The sequence below is a fragment of the Aythya ferina genome (assembly GCF_964211825.1).
Source record: "Aythya ferina genome assembly, chromosome: 3".
Classification (NCBI taxonomy): Eukaryota; Metazoa; Chordata; class Aves; order Anseriformes; family Anatidae; genus Aythya; species Aythya ferina.
The window spans coordinates 2,730,169-2,745,825 of NC_140298.1; the positions used below are offsets into that span (position 1 = coordinate 2,730,169).

General features: G+C 43.1%; 1 long non-coding RNA gene across 1 annotated transcript in view; it reads right to left on the reverse strand.

Annotated features, from left to right (window-relative positions):
* LOC311434427 overlaps nt 1-15,657 on the reverse strand; it is a 452,952-nt gene that overhangs the window by 49,275 nt on the left and 388,020 nt on the right. Inside the window, exon 12 of the long non-coding RNA XR_014691476.1 lies at nt 917-1,125. This is a non-coding gene — a long non-coding RNA (uncharacterized lncRNA). The remainder of the gene's footprint in view (nt 1-916; nt 1,126-15,657) is intronic.

Sequence of the window (15,657 nt, forward strand, 5' to 3'; positions counted from 1 at the left end):
TAAAATGAAAAGTAACACTGTTCAGCGTCCAAAATAGTGGAAGCTGGGACGCTGCTAATTATTTGGTGTTATTAACAACGATAGTTTTGTTCAGTTTCCACAGGGTCTCCTCAATGTGTCCAGGCTTAAATGAAATCAAGAGCTTTACACCAAATCTGGCAGTGAGCAGGGAAGGGAAGGAGAGGAAGGTATAGCACTAATTTTAAGGGAAGATCAAACACTAAATTCAGAAGTGTCAGACTATTATTAATGTATTCAAATTCTCATTTAGTTATTTCCTGCAGCACCTGATACCAGAAGGACTCTGCTGCTGCAGTCCTGACATGAAGAACACCTTCTGCATGATTTGTAGCTTCCCACAAACCATCCTTACTTTAACAAGAACTAACATATGTATTTTTCTATCAGTCTTCTATGCTCATTACATTTTCACTTGGTTTTCAACGTGGAAATTCAAAATCCCCCTCAGTCTTAGTCACAGTTAGAAACCAAAGCACACTAGGAATGAACACCTCTCTCTACCCCAGAGAGGAGTTAATGGATTGACTTCCAGCAAAAAGGGAGTGATTGCTGTCAGTAAGACAAATCACCATCTTCCTAATCAAGTGGCATATCCAAGAAAATTGCAAAGTTTTATATGCCCAAGTCTGCCAAGGAGTCACAAAGTTGCTTCCAGGGTGAAAAAGAAAATAAGAGTTTGGCATCTGGGCTCTTTTAACAACTTCGTTTACTTTCATGTACCATTACTATAGTTAAGTGTCATTTACTGATGAAAAAAGTAAGAACTTTAAAGTTTTATTTTGTAATAAAGTATCTATGGTCAACATGTTCATGTTCTCTTGTTTAACTCAGCTAAGAAAAAGAATTCATTGACATCCACTAGAATGCCCACATTTTGTGTGAACACTGTACTTACAAGGTCTCCCTCACCAGTCTCGGGGAAAGAGCACCATCTTCTGGGAAGCAGCCCTGTGGTGGTCAGGAAGGGACATGTTCTGATGGATCCTCGCGTCTCTTCTCCTGGATCACACAGCGAATATCAGGTTTTTATCAGTGATGCTTATCGGTGCAGGACAGTTCACCTCAGAAATCCATCTTCTGCAGGCTGGTTTGTAGATGGCGGGGCTGTTAATGCAAAGAGGCCCAGAGTAAGCAGAGATTTACCAGCTAATCCACTGCAAGAAAAAGTCTCAAAAAAGAGTGGGCACAACAAAAGGAGAATTTCACCCGGAAGGCTCACTGTTGAGGTATCAGAGTAATCCTACTGCACGACCAAGCTGATAATAAAATGCAAAGCTCATCCTTAGATGATCTCTGTCACAACCAAGTTCCATAGCTCACATGACAGAAATGAGAAATCGCAAATGGCTCTAAAACCTCCAGAATCAGTGATGCCACAGATGATAAAAATATTTACCAAATTTAATACAGCATAGCAAATACCTCAAAAGGGATCTTCTCCAACTGGTAGAGAGTGGTAAATACCTGATAGTCCTACATACTGGAAACACCATCTCACGACTTGGTGTACTGCATTTAACAGCATACATAAATGGTAGTTTTGCATGGAAGCTTTGTGTTTCTTTTTAACTTGCAAACTTCTACTTACTGTACTTCCTTGTTCCGATTAATCACAAATATTGTGCTACACAAAGTACAAGGATGTTCCATACACTGGTGATGCTAAGGAACTAGTTAGGCAGGAGTCGGTGACTTAAAGTTGTGTCACTTCATTAGAGGGGATTCTGCTTCAACCACATAAAAATTTTACTGAAATAAGATAAGCAAATAAATAGCCAAATCATCAGCCTAGGAACATTAATACCATTTGTTGAGAATTTTCTGTTAATTATATATAGCTATTTAATGTTAGACATTGTCCTTTTTTCTAAAGGTTTCAACAGCACTGAGTAACTGGTTTCATCTTTAGATTCCTGTCTGCTTGCTCATTAGCTACTGAAAAAGATCTTAAAATACCATCAGTGGTAACTAATCTTATTAAATGTCTCCAGCTTTCTTTCTGAAAACAAGGGGTTTGGAACTAATAGAGTGAAAAGTCAATAAAAATGTATTTTCATAATTCATGCCCTACGTGGCTGATCCTGAATAGCTGTGCACGGTGCCCCTACGCCAGCCCGTAGGGAAGGGGAATTCTATCAGGCAACAAATGAGGACAAGGAATCACTCTGCTAGATCACCCCTGATAAAGCCTGTCTGTACCACCTGGTTTCATTTGATGGGGGACTTGTCTAAGGACACCAATAACAGAATATTTACCGCTACTTGTTTTTGCTGTTGTTGTTTTGATGATACCAACTTTACTGCTTTGATTTGCAGTTTTACTTTTAGCACATTGATTTACCTCACTGTGGAAAAAAAAAAAACAAAAACAAAAACAAAAACACAAAAAAACAACACAAGCTACTGGTTTAATGCACAGCAAGGAACCTACTCGAAGACTCCAGCTCTTTTTCTGGCTGCACAATGTCTGCGAGCAGAACATAATGTCACCAGATTGATTTAATCGCAGGTGATGGTTCATGATTTTTTTTTCTCTGATACCTGAATGGAATGAATTGTATGGATCTCCTTAGTCACATCAGATATTTTTTCTCAGTTGAAGCCAGAAGACAAATAATTTAAGAGCCAATCCAAACCCTACTTGGACTGAGACAGTTACAAAGGAGGGTCAGTGATAGGCGTTGTCTAAAGCCCCTACCCAAAGTAAGGAATAAGCAATAGAGCAGCTTCACTGTACAAAGGCACTTCCAATCTTCTATTAAAGTACTTCTATCTTTGTCTGTCCCCCCCAGCTTAGAGAGAGAAATGGTGTCAGAGATTTATGCTGAATGTTCTCTCCCCTAGCTCTTACATGAAACATTATTTTCATTTTTTTTGCTGAATTTGGTATAATTAATCTTTTTCTGGCAGCTGGCACCAGCTTTTAACACCTGTGATTTCAGGCACACTCTGCTTTTCTGAGAGCTCTCGTTTCCCTTTTACCACAGCAACAACACCGTCCATGAAGCATGATGGATCCTAATTTTTTCAATTACAATTTTTCCCCAACATCTCTTTACCCAGGGGCTTCAAAAAGGGAGAGCAAAAGGGAGAGTGTAGGTGCCTGCCCAGATTTCCATCCCTCTTGTCCTGCTGTTTGGTTAAGGGCAGGGCAATCTCAGCAACTGCTCAAGAAGAATATGGGAGCTGCTGCCTTCATCCAGAGCTATAGCAAGGGCAAGAAGAAAAGGGCACTGAGTTTGTGCCAGCCCCCTCCCAAACTGCAGCCTGGTGCAAAAGGCTGCTGGCTTGGCACTGTTGCCTTGTGTGCCAAGTCACGTGAAATTGCCCTGGAGAGGAGGGGGAGGACAAGGGAAGGGTAAGGGAAGGAGACACCCGGACAGTACGTGCTGAGAGTGCCAGAACATCTCCCTCCAGCACTGCCTGTGCTTAATGTTGCCTCAGCAAGGTGCTGGGAACACGTCAGTCCTGCAGCTGGCTCCGAGGTACATCAGTCTCTGCTCCAGAAATAGTCACCCAGCGCTTGCGACAAAGGTGGTGCCTCACCAGGTGCTCTCCTTGCCTGCCTGCCCAGCCCTAGCTGAAACACTCCTCGTTTGCCTTCTGTTACAGAACTAAGTGCTGTGCCACACAAAGGCTTTGGGTTGCTTTAAGCCTTCTCCGCAAAGTCAGGGAGACTTGAAGTTGCCTCGCTTCCCATCTGAGAATGACTTTTTGCCAAGTTTTAGTCAATGAACTGAAACAAGTTTGCTGATTCAGGTTATAAAACAGCTTTAAAATCTCATCCTTGGTGCAATCAGTCTTTGTAACACAGATCAACGGGGACCCCTCTTCCAACTCCAACATGACACATGTAAATAGCAAAACCCACTAACAAGGATTGGATTAGTACTAAATAGTAACACCAAAAGGTCTTTGCTGTGCTTCTAGAAGTCGTGTAAACGCACAAGCATGCAACAGTTTGCTTTCTCTCTGCTTATTATCCCTGTGGGCAAAGCAGATGAAGAAGAAACAAGAAAAATATTCCTGCCATGGCTAGAGCAGTTACATTACTGCGTTACAGGCTGAGCTGTAATGTTTTCCTGTACCTTTTTACAACACAGCTTCTTGGACAATGCAACTCCTGAGATGTTGTGCTTAATTTAACAGCCAGTGTAATGGCTGGGATTGTGCCACATAAACAGCAAACAGAAATAGAGCTTTTAAAATGACAAATCACCCTGTTCCTACGGGGTTAGGGCATCATTCTGTATTCTTTTCCTCTCTGAGGCAAGAATCCCATTAATTACCTTTTTCTCTGTACAAGTTCATGAGATTTGTTAAGCTCGAGGGTGGCGCCGCCTCCAGCCGGGGCCATCCCAGCCATGCGGTCACACCAGGCCTGGAGCCACGTCCATGCCCCCAGCCCTGCTGCCCGGGGCCTCCACACGAGCTCTGCTGCCCCTTTTCCAGGTGCTGCAAATGGCTCGCAGCGGACAGAAGCCACGGGCTCAGCGCCACGAGGGAGCAAGCGCCTGCGTGCTCAGCACCGGCTGTGTCAGAGCAGCTGAGGGAGCCCAGCCCATGCCCTGCTGGGAACAGCTGGGCTTCCCTTTATTTATTTATTTAGCTGGTTTTTGGCACGTCAGCTCCCGCATCTCCTGTACTCAGCAGATGTTAAAATCACATCATCAATAACAACAAACAAAAATTCAAATATTTGCCCAGCCATTGCCAGCGCCTCAACAGCTAATTGTAAGGTAAGACCCGTATTAATTAATTAAAAAGACGGTGTAGCATTGCTGCTGTCATGCCAGGCACCAGCCGAATGCCAGGGCTTTGCTGTGGGACACACAACGCGTCCTGTAATACCTCAGCAAAAACACTGCGTTGAGAAAAACAAAGGCAGCACCCCCTGACTTTAAGGTGTAGCTGACATATGGTTTATTTTGCCTCATCTGAGAGTAATTGTATTGCTTGGTTTTTGCCTCACTGTTCATTTTTTTCATCTTGGCTTCAGAAGAATAATTAATTTTAAGATACCATGGGCTTCTTGCCAACTTTTTCAACATGAGAGGCTCACATTGAAGTACATCTACTTTTTCAACATGAGAGGCTCACATTGAAGTACATCTACTGGTGTCACATACTTCCACCTGACAGAGACACCACTTGGCATCAAACCCCTGCTAGTACCCTATGGAATTGCTCCCCTTAGGGCGATTTGCCTGACCGAAACCAGAAGCGTGTGAAACAAGAGGATTAGGAAGAAACATCCAAAGACCCAAATGCTCTGGGCCAAGCTCTGTTAGTAATACCACAGAACTCATACCTATGATACGTTCCAAACCACTGTTTTATTGATGACTGTGAAATCTAGGATCACAAAATGTGCAGGAATGCAGAAGTTCAATGCTTTCTTTTTAAGAATCTTAGAAAATCAGCTTCCTAATGAAGCCACTGCCCTCCATCTCTAAAACCAGATATTATTTTTATATGCCCTACTGGTGAGCAGAGGCACCCCACTGAATGGCACCAGCAGCCAAGGAAAAGCCCAGGAAAGCCCTGGAAGGCCTGGTGCCCTGAGGAGACAACGCGTCCGCCAGGCTGGCCCAGCCCGGCTGTTCTCCCCAGGTTTTGAGGCCTCAAAACAGCTGATGTTTTGTTTTGTTTTGCAAAAATTTGTCTCAAATGCTGTGCTCTGAGATGGAACATTATAGACCAAATCATGCGACGCTGAGATTGGCAGAACTGTTGCTATTGACTGCGGCAGCTCTGCTATTAACTCCCAGGGTCACACCTCATACTCGGCATCGTGTATGGGTGAAACCTCACCTTGCAGCCACAGGAATCAGCCGCAAGCTTTTCCCTTTATGCTCTAGCCCACTTCCCCATTAAATTGATGGCTATAGAGCAATGGCTTTAGAAATGAAAATACAGGATCTTCTTTGCTATCGGACAAGAACAACACAAGAAGGACAGAGTCTATCACTTAAATGTATCAAAAGGCCATTTATAATCATTTGAGGTTGCTAGCAGGTTGGCATGACCGATTCGTATATGGAAGACTGTTGCCATCTCTCCATATTCATTAAAATTATCTCATTTTGACAGAATTTCAACAAACCCTGGCCTGCACAATTATATGCTTTTCTGTAGCAATTCTGAAGTTCTGAAACACCTGCAGATAAGTGAAAAACTGTTAGCTGCCTATCAGCAGAGTGCTCCCTGAGAAGGAATAGTGCCGTCTTTCTTGCTATTTCTTTCAGACAAACTATTGATGTACAATAATACAAATTGCACGGTATTAAAAGGAGCAAAAGCAAAGATTTCATACTGAATGACTGCTTTGGGGCTATTGAAGTTCTGTGAGCTGCTCAGGCTCCATGAAGTTTAAATACTCACCGATTTTTGCAGTTAAGAAAGTAAGTATTGTGTTCCTGGGGAAAATGCTCTCAGCGGCTCTAAGTGACGCACCAGAGGAAAAATTAATCATGCACGGTTGAATGCAGTTCTCTAAAGGAAAAGGATGGCCATTGTGCAACCTGCGCACAGCCCAGTCCTACTGCTCCCTTTGTGCTCTACTGAAACAAAGAGAAACGTCCACAGCTTTCTGAGGGTGATGGGGAGGTAACTTTGTTTCCCATCTTGCAGCAGCTCCCAGGAGAACAAACCTGGGCACAGTCCCCATGATGTTATCCTCAGCATTTTCCCCTTTGCCTTTTCCCTTTTTGCATCTGCAGAATATTTTTCTAAAGCTTTAAGGGAGCTTGCTGCCAAGCTCCCTTACATTTGGGGCACTTCCCATAAAGCATGGCTGCAGAAACTAACTAATAATGAATACCAAACCCTTTGGAAAAGGTACTGGCCAGGAGATCCAAAAGTCACTGCTCCCCCCCCCCCCCCCCCCCTCCCATAATATTTGGAAAAAAAGAAGGAAAAGGGGAACATAGCAGTTTGGCCACATCCTCCTGCTTAATATTCCTATCTGCTTGCTAAGCCAAACTGAAAAGAAACACGAACCACATTTTGGAATTAAATGCTCTAAGTAGAGCACTTTGGGGTTATTTCAGTATCATTTTATCTATCTGGAAGGCAAATAGCTAGTCAAAAGTATCTTCATTACCTTCATTCCGGATGGATGTAAACAAACTGCAGAATGGCATGCGCCAAAGACATCTGTAACAGGCATGACTGCTATTCTATTCGACATTTTAGGGGAAGAGAGACTTTCTCTTGCTTTTTAAAGGTAATACAATTTGAAGGCCACTTACCTCCCTCTGTAACCTTTATCTATACATACATTTCTCCAGGGAAGTACAAATCAAAATCCTTGCGTGTCAAATAGCTTAGTGTCAAAAGACCAATGAATCATGTACTATAAACTATACAGAATCCCAGGAGCTTTGCAGAAGTGGAGCAGGCACAGCACACACAAAATAATGCATAAAAATACCCAGAATGTGCTTTTCCTGCTCAACCAGTTCATTCTGATTATTAAATTCCCTCACTGCAGCTCTCGTCTCAGTTTTGCATTCACTTCTTAGAAGCATTCTGCCAGAAGAGCTTTATTGTCGGGCTTGCAAGGTCATTAATTGCATATTGGAATAGATTTAGAAAAACTGCATTTTGGGTGGTCGTAACACGCACTGGCACCAGACAGGCAACTTTGAAGACATATTTATGTGGTCCATGAGGACATCTATCAAGTGACCTCTATATTCAAGGAAACCAGCTGGACTGCTGAAATTCTTGACTACCACTTTGGATCAGCATGCCTCCTCGAGATGATTTTTGGTCTGTCTTTGGTGAATAATGCTGAACAACAAAAAATTACAGCAGTGCCTAGCCACTTACAAACAATTTACAGTAGTGGAGGGCAGATATGAAAAGTGAGTTTTTCCTTATTCATATTTATTTACAGAGTCCTGCTTAAAAGGAAGTACTTTGGATTTCCATGGTCTGTAGCAGTCACTGGAAAGCCCCCTTTGTCTTTAAATCCTTTACACTTTCTACGATGTTTTGGTTAAAAATGAGGAGACTATTGCAATGATACTATTGCAATAGTATCATTGCAATGACTTGTCACAAGCCAACTAAAAAAGCAGAAAGATGAGAAGGGGATAAATCTCTCAGGTTACTGTCTCTGCATAGTGAGTAGGACTCTGAGGAGGCGCTCCCATCAGCGGAGCCCTACGTGCTGCAGGCTGGCTGCTGCACACTGCGGGGTCTTGCAGGAAGGAATAACACCCTGGTGCTCCCAACACACAAACCAAAATTCTGGCAGCAGCTATACCAGTAATTCAAAAGTCACTTCGTGTTTATAAAGTTGTAAAAGTGACTGGAACTAATAGTAAATATAATCTCCACAACCCTGTAACTGCTGCTTCCAGGGCAATGCTAGTCACAAAGGATCTTTTATGGACTGCAGCACGGTCTGACCTCTCTACAAGTGTGTGAAGTCTACAAGAGCAGCACAGACAACGCCACCATCAGCAATGAGGAGACAGCATAGTACTAAATGCAGCTTCTAAACACTTTTTTTTTTTTTTTTTTTTTTTTTAAAGTATTGTCCTATTCTGATATTTTATGCATCTTTCATATTTGTTTGCCTTCTATCAATAAATGACACTGGAAATCTGTAAAAGCTAAAAATATCAGTACACTAAGTTTCCCCAGGCAATCTGAAAGGCCTTCAGAGATCTTTTGAGACTGCCTTACAAAAAGGTTTGACAGATGAAATGAGCAGAAAGTTAGAAAGTTTGCATGAAAGCAAACAGAGAAATGCAGACCAGTGGAAGAAGGACCCCTCCCCAGAAGCAGACAGTTAAGACTTATCTTAACTTTTCAAAAACAGCGTTTTCCTGACACTGCCCCCAAAAGACATTGCAAAATACCAAATGTTAGGTCAATTACTTGTGCCACAGATTTTCTCTGACTTGAGCAACTTGAACAAATACCTGTGTGTGATCATGAACACAGACTCTGGAGACTGCTGGGCACAAATCCAGAAACTCACTAACAGGCTGTAGGTGAAGGAAATGCCTCATGCTTTTAACAACAAGTAAAACATTCTCACCAGCATGAATGTAATGTTACTTAGCTCCCCGATCGAGATTAAATCTTAAGGGAGAAAAAAAAAAGGGGCGGGGGAGGGAGAAAGCTGCCCACCATTCTCACAGTACTCACCCCGAAACCATGATGTGGCAAATGTGAGCTCCACAATAACCACACACAAGAAACGCAGATGACTTATCAAACTGAAAATTCAAAGTCAAATGCTAATTTGTCTTTAAATAAATCATGATTAAATACTATTAAGTCAATTTGCAAACCAAGCTTAAAAGATGCATAATTAACAAGATGCATGTATCACGTTCACCTGCAAGAAAATATTTTTAGCTGTCCTGTGTACCACCTTTCCTATAACACGACAGACACGCACGCTTCAATGTCATCTTGAAGCTCCTCTCCTCCCATCCTACCTCCTGAACTCCCTGAACTACAAAGTTGACTCGTGTGCTCTCCCAGCCAACACCACCAGTCTTGAACACAGGAGAACACTGTATTTAACCACAAAAAACATAGCTACACAGGTGAGGCCACATGTTCTTCTGGATGGTAATGTGAAGAGCTGTTTCAGGTGGCCCTCTGATAATTACCCCAAGAGATGACTAAGAAAAATACAAGGTTTCTATCTAAGAGACACAAGGAAACTCGCTGTTCATAGCCCAGCCAGGCACTGCTTGCTTGGTGCTTCCATGAGTAGGCAGGAATTTCTTTGAGACAGTGGACTGTTACTGGAAGACACGGAGATGTGTTTATTTTGCAGTAAGCATTGAGTAAATGGCAGATAGACCAGCTGCTACTGCTCAGCTGAGAGGATGAAGATGGGCTGGTGCCGCTGGCAGCTCTCCCACGCTCCCAGGCTTGGCACGGGCTGCCATGGGTCCCACCTGAAGCCCCCAGCTTCAGTTGAAACTTGCTAACAGTGCTTGTTCTCACAAGGGTCACGGAAAGGTTGTCTGTGTGGTGCCAATCAGTGCTAAGACATTTCTATAAAAGCTAGAGTAAGTTTTATGCCAGGGCTGACAAAATCGGAACAAAAAGGTTTTCCTCCTTTTCGTGTTCCCAAAGTGATAAAGCAGTTAGGGCTAAGTTTTAAGGCTTCCTTGAGCAAGTGACCATTTTCCTACTCCATTTTCCTGTTAGTTAGGTAACAAACAAGTGAGAGTTTAACTTTGCTTAGATTTCAGAGTACCTGATTTATGACAACAGGCAGATCATTAAGGAACTTGCACTGTACCTGAAGATAATTTATGCAACACATATTTTTAGTGTTTCACTGAAGAAAACAACTGCAGGAAAGAATCTTTGTAATTTATATCCATCGTGTACAGAAGTTGTGGTTAAATTTGAACAATTTACATGTGTTTCTGACCTGCTTTAATGAAAAGACTTATTCTGCCCTTTCTTCTTCAGATGGGCACATGCATGCCCTGTGACAGTAACACGAATGTAGTACAAACTGCAAACTTGGGTGTTTGTGCCATGAGCCAGGCTTTCAGAAAGACACATCCCTGGAGCAGAAGCAAAATGAAGCCTCTGGATCTCTGTGACACACTACCAGAAAAGCAGGTGGTGGCACATGGGGCCAGATTTGCTAGGGCTCCCTCAGGAAAGGCATGTGACTTTTGGAAGCAGCAATGCCCTGATGGCCAGTAGGAAGGCACAGGGACCCACAGCAGTTCTGCCTGGGTAGGTTCTCAGTGGCCTCCTGGTCCCACTCCCTCTTACCCTTTGTAGGGGAGGCCTGTGTTTGGAAAACAAGAGAGGTCACTTATGGTGTTCCAGCTTTTGTTCTACAGTCTCTTGCTGTGGGTATAAACCCAGACTAATTTAATTGGCTTCAGCCAAACGCTTGCAAAACATCACAGATGTGAGTAAAAAAAAAGATGTAAAAAGGTGGACAGGAGAGTAATGTGCTGCCATGCTGGAAGGAAAAGAAAATCTAGCGCTTTTCAAAAATTATTATTATTTTTTTTAATTCTGATACAGGAAAGACTTCAAAGAACAAATGCTCTATACAAGCCTCACGTATATGATTATGTCTCATGCAAACCAGTGCGACTAAAGATATACCTTATAATAGGCACACTTTAAAGCACAAGACTAAAGTTTTTTTTTCCTAAGTCTGGCTATAATCTCTCCTACTTCTTTTTCCTATTAGAATTATCTACAATTTTCCAGTGTTGTCATTTTAACTGTCTCCCTTCCAGAACTCAACCCCGTGCATTCTCAGGAGCATCTCCTTGTCACAGCATGCTGGATGTTTACTTGTCCAGAGGTTTTCTCAAGTCTTGAAGCTTGCCTTCTTTAGCTCTGCGGAAAGCCAAGAGCCCCCTGAACCTCACAAACATGCTCACACACGTGCCTCACACACAGCGGTCTGCCAAACATACGCAGGAGCTGTCAGAGCAGGTGCTGGGGGGCTCACTGAGTTGCAGCAGACCACACCAAGCATGCGGAGAGCTGAAGGGAGAAAGCTTTGAGCACCGCATGACCCCGTGCGATTGCACACGCCAGGCCCACACTGAAGTTGGCACAAGCGTATTCCTTGCTCTGCAAGGTTTTTGTAAACTGTAATGGTTACACTTGGGGGTGTGTGAAAAGAAAACCTAGGAGACAAAATGAAGTTTGGTTAACGATATGAAGAGTTGTCTCCCTCCTCTTGTGAGCTGAACATGCAGCATTTGAGCCGAATCCTCTCACGGCACTGACATTACACAGACGGTCAATTGCAATTGCAAGTCCCCAGTTTACGCTGCAATTAATCTTAACTAATCCTAATGGAAATTAGAAATCACCCAGACCCCACGGTTAACTTCTGGGATGTCTGAAGGCAGAATGGCTCTAGTAATTCCCCATCCCCTGAACTCTCCAAGGGCTGGCGCAGCGCACCGTGCTGGCCTCCTGCACGCAGCTGTGATGAATGGTTACGCAGGCGGCTCGCAGGCAGATCAGGAACAAAAAAATTATTCGCTGACTTATTCACCCACTCCATAAAGCAGAGACACGTAGAAGTTCTGAGAGGCTGCAGCAGGTGCAAACAAGTCCTCTGAACGTACATCTGTAATTGAGGGATGTATTTTTCACATCTTTAACTGTAAAATATAATTCCCCACAGACACGCAGATTTGATTTTAACAGCTATTTCTTGTCTCAGCCCAGTTCCACAACCTCCTGTCTCAGCAAGCAGAGCTATCTGCTTTGTGCACATGTAAATTTCTTTTAATAAATAAAAGCACAGTTAGAGGCTAAGGTATGACCTGTTCACAAACTAAACATTACAGCCACTCTCCTTGTTCTCATTCCTGTGAAGCCCATCAAAGAAAGGAGACCTAAAATCAGCAAATGTCTCTCTGTTCCATCATCTTCAGGTAAACAAAAGATGATGAATAAGATGTGAAAAGTGTATTCATCAGGTTGAAAAAAAAAGTTATACTTGGCAAGAAGTTTTCACCAGTACTGCTGTTCTAAGCCCCAGTACTTCAGAGCATCTCCAAGAACCAAAAATATGAACTCCTCCAGTTTAAAGCCCATTGCAGTTCCATCAGACCTCAATTTAGTCTAACTAGGTCAGCTGGGTCATCGAGCAAGCCACCAAAATACTGAGCTACTTGGAAGTGAACAAAAGAAGGAACATCTTCCACCTGAAAACCTAATGACCCTCTAAACTCCCAGTTTTTGTTGTTGATTTTTTGTTTGCTTTTCTTTTTAAAACCCCTTTGAAAGAGCAGTCCCGATTCACAGGAGGGTGCTCCAGCCCCTGGGGCTGACCACGCTGCGCAGCCTCCTTGCTGTTTCTGCAGCTGGGCGTACCTCTACGCAAGTACATGCTTGAACCTCTCTTACAACAGGGCTTTCTCTACTGTTTTCCTGACTGCCAATACAAACATGTATTAGGAGTATCAAAAGGGAAGCCCAGATTCCTTCCTACTGCAGCCCTGCCAGCCCCACAAACCTGAGTGCTGCTGGAGCTGCACAAGGCCCTGAGAGCTCCCCTGGCGGTCCTGGCAGTGCCACAACTGTCCCCGTTTAGGGACTGGATTATGGTTCATACTACAGAAGTCCCACACTTCACCTGCTGGTAACTAGCTCCTCCACCACATCCACATGTTTTTCACATTCTTCAGTTTATTCCTTACCATCTGGTAGTCAGATGCTCCACCTAAATACAATTTTACTGTTCCAGTTCTCTGTGAAATATGTTACTTTGCCCTGCTGTAGCTCCTCTGATCCGCTTCAGAGCCTTTACTTTGCATGCAAACACCCAGCTTGTTATTTGAAGTGGTCACACTGCGTTACGGGAGTGCCACAGAAAACTTGGTCCCTCTTTGTCCAGGGAAGGGGAGGTGCGGGCAGCACTCACGCAGCCTGAACATCAATGTCAGGTTCACAGGCTTCAGAGCTGCTAACCCAACAGGTTAGGGATTGACACTGGAAGTCTTACTGTTCAACATTTTGAAAGGTTCCTGTTCACTCTACAGTTCTGACACCAGCCCATCACAGCCACATTCTCTTCTTGCTGTACTGTTACCCCCAATCAGGCATATGTTACATTTAAAGTGTCCAAAGCACGGCTTTTTACCACTTGCGCTCCTGTGATTTATTGCCGTTTCCTGACAGTGAGTGCCAGAGCCTGACCTGGCTCTGAAATGGTAGTTGTGTCCCTCCTGGGTCTGGCCATTCAGTCTCACACCTCTGAAACACGATATCCACAATTATTTCACCTTCTGGGATCTACTGGTCTGGAGCTGAACTTTTAAAGACATCCAGAGAAGCCATGCTCATACCAACATTCCTGTGGTTAGCAGGAATTAGATGGGCAACACAAGACAACCAAATAATAAGCAATCATTGCAACTCCTTTGCCAAATCCGCAGGCTCCTTGTTTTCATGCATTTATTTCCATGCCACTGGTAAACTGAACCCAAAGCATACCCTGGAAAATTTGCATAGCCCCTCTTTGCTTGTCATATTCATCCTCCCGTCACTCCATACAGTGCTTTCCAAAATGACAGCTTGTGCTGTCATCTAAAAATACAGTGCAAACCCATAAAGCACTAGAGCCACAGACTTTTCTAACACAGCATCACCCACCAATGTTCTGCTCTGAGAACTGGCAGGACACTGTTGGTATGGCTCTGGGCTCCAGCCCAGGGGCCATAAACCAACCCTGCAAACAAGCTGCTCACCTCACTGGAACCAGGCAGGCAAACATCTCCTAAGCATGAGCATCTTGCTGCTTCCTGAAGGGCCCTCGTATTTTTCCCCAAAGCCCCTCTTATCACTAGATGGTGCTTCATTTCCTGCTTGTTGCCCTGAACAGACTTTTCTGGGTGTAATTCACTACTGAAAGACTAAAATCCAGTAGGTAAATCATGGGCAAAGGATATTCATTATAGTATCATAGCCTCATGTATAAAAAATACCTTTTCCAAAAGCTTGGAGGAAAAATTTCACTCTGCAGTTGTTTTAATGCCCTCCCCCCCACACCCCCACAAGTGGTGGCAAGTCTCAGTCAAAAAAACTTCACCTATAAAAACAGTAACATTTCTTGGAAGCAGCTGCTTTACACACATCTTGGTTTTTGGACTTCTGATCAGTATACTAGATGTGCATCGGAATAGGAGAATGGTGTCAGACTCAGATGAACTGGACACACAAGACCAAAAAATCTAAAAATGCTTCTGTGATGAAAGAGATTTTGCAGCACAGTTTTTAATTCCAATCACATCTGCATAGAGGTGAGAGATGGTACCTCCAAAAGCAGCTCGTTCCATTCTGCCAAACCAGTATGTCCTTTGTTATTTTCAAGAAATAGGATACTGTGTTTTAAAAAGCTTTTAATTTCTGAAGAATGAGTAACAAAAAAAATAGTTACAAAAGTCTTCAATCATATTTTGCAAGGTCTAAAGGTCTGGTATTACATCTGGTGTAGCAAAGAGATATTCCTGCACTGAGTGACCTTTGGCAGGTCTGTAAAACCGCCGTTTTCTTTCCAAAATGAAGGGGAGACGAGTTGTCACCACCAAACTAATTTGCTGCCAACTTCTTTTATGAAGTCCAGCTTTTGCCACATCCCCATATCATGTCATTTGGGTTTCAGCCATTCATTTGGAATTTCTCATGCATGTCTTTAACATGATTGAAATCACTTAAATCAAATTTGATATTTAGGCAAATTGTTAAGCTCAGCAATTGGAAGCACGTCAAGTTTTCCATTTTAATGCCATTAAAAAGCTCATTGCAATAGCATCTCCTATTAGCCACTCTAAGCATACTTTGTAGGACAGATATGAATTTATGTAATTGAGATTAAGCACCTTTGGGCAGTTGGAAGCCTAAATCTAGAATCACTTGTTATGAAAAACTGTATTCCACTCAATCAATGCTTATTTGCTAATTTTCCTACTGTGGAGGTCAACATCCGCTCCCAGGCAGAGCTCAGGTCCTCCACTTCTTGCAGCTCCCTAAATTAGGTTCCCATAAATACAGGAGTTAATGTACATGGAAATAATTGTGTGCCACTGAGCAACTGAATGAGTAAATACAGAGCTGAAGAGGGATTTCTCAGAAGTCTAAACATCTGGC